Source organism: Canis aureus, chromosome 9, assembly GCF_053574225.1.
Source record: "Canis aureus isolate CA01 chromosome 9, VMU_Caureus_v.1.0, whole genome shotgun sequence".
NCBI lineage: Eukaryota > Metazoa > Chordata > Mammalia > Carnivora > Canidae > Canis > Canis aureus.
The window spans coordinates 60119196-60124577 of record NC_135619.1 but is presented as its reverse complement, the minus strand read 5'-3'; the positions used below and the strand labels follow the sequence as shown (position 1 = coordinate 60124577).

Here is a 5382-nt window from a genome sequence, read left to right as displayed (position 1 = left end):
TGCTCAAATATATTAACTAGCTTGTATAACTTTGACAAGTTACTCAATCTTTCTGGGCCTCAATTTACTCAATATTAAAATGAAGAAATAATAATACCTAAATCCATAGAACTTGAGAGAAGAGAAAACAGAGAACTATGTGTAAAGCACTTAACATGGCCTCTGAAATACAGGACATGCTCACTAAAGAGTGACTTTCTTTTTATACCATTATTGTAATTATGACTATTATTATTTCCTCGTGTGCAGTAACAAATGGTTAAGTATTTGTTGCCAAAAACTATAGAAGTGTCAGAGCACCTGGGGGGCTCAGTCAGTTAGGCATCTACCTTGGGCTCAGGTCATGATCTCAGGGATTGAGTTCCACATCGGGATCCCGGCTCATTGGGGAGTCTGCTTCTCCTTCTCCTCCTCGCTTCTGCTATCTCTCATTATTTGTGTTGCTATCTCTGTCTCTCTCTCAAATAAATAAGTAAAATCTTTTTTAAAAAATTTATAGGAGTATATATAATAGATAAGATTAATTAATAATAAGTAAATCATTGTTATTGTCTCCTATGAATGATTTGTCAATTTGATATTTTCTGTCTTCATTAAAAATGCATCCTTTTTTGTTTCATATTTCATGTTAAAATGTTAGATTTCTTTTTGGTGCACTATCTGCATTTTTTAAAACATACAATGCTTCAAAGATTTTAAGGGGTTCAATAAATATTATTAAATAAACCATTGAGATGAAAACAGGACACAATGTCACCAGGAACACAATGAAATAATTCATGATTACTGAAGATGAGGACGTGTCACCAGGAACACAATGAAATAATTCATGATTACTGAAGATGAAGATGAATAAATTTCAGCAATGCCACAAAAGTGGATGAGAATGCTTAGCTAATCAAAAAAGTTAAGGCTTAGAAAGATGTATGTCTTATGATGGGATTCAAATGATGTAAGTATGTCTTATCTCCTGTAATAAAAGGACTGATCACACCACTGAAAATTATTTCACATGCCTCTTTTAACATGAATACCTATTGACTATTTCATGGCCAAGATCTGTGCTAAGGATCACATTTATTATGCCATTGACATCTGACAGATACTCTAGAATAAGTACCATTAGCCCCAATTTACAGATGAGGAAGCTGAGGGAAAATAAAACTGGGAATTGCCTCAATCCAGCATTTCTGTCAGTACCTTTTTTTTAGAGAAAGAGGATACGTCACTAGCCACAGGAGTATTTGGGGTTGAGTTATAGCATTCCCATCATCTTGCAGTTTTTTTCATGGATGAGCATTTTCTCCAGCTGGACAGAGTCATTCTGGTGGGTTTTTCTGGCTTACGTTGGTCAAGAATAATTTTTTCTCTGCATTTCTGGTTTAAAATTCTATGTACATCAGATATGATTCATAGTGTATTTTTTCTGCATAGAAAAGGCCTAACTATACTGAAAGAGAGTTTGACAAAAAGAAAGGAAAGAGAGATATGGACGGGGTGAAGCTTTGGATCCAATCATTCCCCCATTTAGCTTCCCTGATGCCTTTTTGTGTTCTCATTATGTCACCAACATGTTTTTTCCTTTTAAGCTAATTAAAGTCAGGTTTCTGAAACTTTCAATTAGAAGAGTTCCTCCTATTTAAATCAAAGAGGTTAAGCCCAAAATTACATGGCTAGTTAGTTGTAGAGGCACAAGTCAAACGCAGGTCAGTTAATGCAAAAGCCCCTTTCTCGACTACTAGAAACTGAATCACAATGTGACAAACATATTCAACCATTAGTGTGAGCAAGATAAAAAAAAAATACCTTTTAAGGACTCTTGGATATTTTTCTAATGCACTAACAATGCAGTGTATAAAATGAAGCCTTGAACTGTCAGTACAAGTAACTACTTTCACACTAAATTTTTTTAAACCAATTAAAATAGATATTTATGGCAGATGATTGAATAAGCAGCCCAATCCAGCACCTTTTATCAAGCAGTTCATCAATTGTGATGCTAAAACAGAGATACCATGCTCAGGCAGTTTTAAATTCTGGTTTTAGAAATTGTAGCTGTAGTAGAAATTATAGTTGTAGAATAGTGGCATGTTCGTGGATAGCAGCTAAGTAGCAGGCACGGGGCAAAAGGAAAAGAGACAGCTGTCTCTTTTTACTTCTTTGAGAAGCTCTCTCAGTTTCTCTGAGTCATTGAAAATAATGTACCAACAACGCAACTAATGACAAAAGGCTAATGGTGGCGATGAACTCATGAAAGTGTATAGTCTATAACATTTTCATTATATAAAGAACATCTTTTCTAGTTTAGAACTGATAATAAGCTATAAATACAGACATGTACATGTAAACGTCTTCCTGATACTTTGGCATTGAATGTTGTTTTGTTACCAAGACTAGTAGTTCACATGAACAATGGATCTTGGTCTTGACCTGTAAGAACCTCAAATGGATGCCATTTGGTAAGTAAAACCATCATTTTCTAGGTTGCCAAAAAGCGATCTGCAGAGGCTCGAGGTGACTTTATCCCTAAGGGCAGATGTTATGATGCCCCACACTATTCTAGAAAGCCCACAGCTGCCAGGCTATTTCATGGGGTGCTCTTAAACATCACCCAACATGAGCTAATATTTCATTTTAACTGTAGTTCTGGGAAACACAAATGGAGATGTTGGGTTGGAAATATACGAGGTGCATTGGACACGGGGTATTTTGATTCTGAATTCAGAGTATCCCCCCAAATTATGTACTCCTCTGAAACTGTTTCCTTATGTTTCCTGATCCACAGCTTTCACGACAGACATGGTGTTATCTTGATTAATGCCTTTGTCGTAAATATATGATGAATGGAACTTTATACCCATTCTTGCCCTTTCTCACTGTAACAAAATCAAAGTAAATATATATCATTCTGCTACAAATGTGTTTTTTTCATCCAGTGTAATGCAAAAAGATGCCCCATTCCCACAGCAGCTCCATTTTCATACATGCCTAGAAAGAAATGAAAATGTATTTTCTGAAGCTAAGGTCTCTTTTCTTTTCTTTTCTTTCTTTTTTTTTTAAAGATGTTATTTATTTATTCGTGAGAAACACAGAGAGAGAGGCAGAGACATAGGCAGAGGGAGAAGCGGGTTTGCTGTGGGGAGCCCAATGTGACACTCAATCCCAGGACCTGGGATCAAGACCTGAACCAAAGGCAGACACTCAATCACTGAGCCACCCAGGGGCCCCAAGGTCTCTTTTTTTCTATAAGTAGTAATACTCATATTGTTTTTCACTTATATCAAGGGCTTATATAAATCAGAAAATTCCTTTCCTTTCTATTATTTACCAATGCCAAATTTAGGAAAACAAAAGAAAGTTGGCATTCATCAGTCATGTCAAACAAAATTTTATCTAAATTTTGTTCTTTTGGGTTATTTGGCACTTTTCATTCCATATTTAACTCCGATAAAAATTCCCACATTTCTCTATTAAAAGCAGTCCCTCAGCAAACATTCTGTGTACCTGTTTATCGTAAATTCTTACGATACAGTGGGAGCATTGAGCCAGAGGAAGTATGCATTTTAGATATTTTTCACATACCAATTTGAACTAACTCTTGAAAAGTTACACCAATTTATGTGTTTACCTGCATGCTTTTTTTGTTTTGTTTTTTGGTGTTCCTTTTTTTTTTTTTTTTTTTTTACCTGCATGCTTTAAAAAACTTGACTTAGGTCCTCTTTTCTGGCTGGAACCATGGAGGGTGCAGAAGAGAAGAACAATAAGGTTCCTGCTGTGCCAGAAACCCTTGAGAAAAAGCGAAGGAATTTCGCAGTTGAAGATCAAGCATCCGAGAAAAAAGTTTGCCCATAAGATGCTTCGAAAGGCAAGGAGGAAGCTTATCTATGAAAAAGCTAAGCATTACCACAAGGAATACAGGCAGATGTACAGAAGTGAGATTCGAGTAGCAAGGATGGCGAGAAAAGCTGTCAACTTCTACATGCCTGCACAACCCAAGTTGGCATTTGTCATCAGGATCAGAGCTATCAATGGTGTGAGCCCAAAGGTTCGAAAGGTGTTGCAGCTTCTTTGCCTTCGCCAGATCTTCAATGACACCTTTGTTAAGTTCAACAGGGCTTCAGTTAACATGCTAAGGATTGTGGAACCATATATAGCATGGGGGGACCCAAACCTGAAGTCAGTGAATGAATTGATCTACAAGTGTGGTTATGGCAAGATCAACAAGAAATGAATTGCCCAGGCAGATAACACATTGATTGCCCGATCTCTTGGTAAATATGGCATCATCTGCATGGAGGATCTGATTCACGAGATCTATACTGTTGGAAAACGTTTCAAAGAAGCGAACAACTTTTTATGGCCTTCAAATTATCTTCTCCACATGGCGGAATGAAGAAAAAGACCATTCATTTTGTAGAAGGTGGAGATGCTGCAACAGGGAAGACCAGATCAACAGGCTTATTAGAAGGATGAACTAAGGTATCTACCATGATTATTTTTGTAATCTGGTCAGTTAATAAATGACCACTTTCAAATGGAAAAACAAATTTAACTTAGTCCAAAGTATAAAAATATATTTAAATGTTTTTATTTTTGTTCTTTATAGTGAGAAGAGGTTGCACATTTTTTCATTTGCTTTGGAAAATTTGTTTCTTTACCTTATCTTTGTCTTCGTATTTTTTAAACTATGTCTTCTTGTATATTTTCCTTGGCTGTTTCATTTTTATTAATTTGAAAACTTTTTATATTAAGAAAATTATATTTTATGCCTCAAATGCAACCTTAGTTTTAGAGTCAATTAGTTGATTAAATGACTTTGTTAATTACCTTTTGACTTTTTGAAATCAAATTTTTTTATAAGCACACAAAAACTATAAACATTTATATAATTCAATTGGCTACATTCTTTCAGGCATTTAGACATTTGTTTCTGCTTAGAAAGTCTTATGTTAATCAATTATTATTAAAGAAAATATGATCTATTCTTTCCTATTTATAGCTTCATTTATACATGCAAATCTCTGATTATAGAAAATTGACTACTGTATAAGAAAGACAGAATAGGAAGTATGTTTAATTCCCCTCCCCCAATAGATTACCTGTTTTCCCAACACCATTTATTTATTTTTTAGAGATAGAGGTGTTAAAATGATGAAAGTTAAGTGAACTGAGCTTTAATTATCTTATCAATAAAATAATTGTGATGCTTCTTCATTGGGTGACACAAAATATCCAAGAATATAGTCAATACGAAAACAACCAATAACCATGAAACAGCTTTTAAGCTTTGTTAAATTTGAATCCATGTTGTCAACTTGTGAAGACTTTTATCTTATATGTACAAATTAAATTTCAGAGATGGAAAATTTATTTTAGTAAAAT

The 5382-nt window shown here is 34.8% G+C and overlaps 1 pseudogene; it reads left to right on the top strand.

Moving 5' to 3' along the window:
* The first annotated feature begins 3734 nt into the window (after positions 1 to 3734).
* LOC144320178 (large ribosomal subunit protein uL30 pseudogene) lies at positions 3735 to 4519 on the top strand (annotated as a pseudogene).
* Positions 4520 to 5382: the final 863 nt, after the last annotated feature.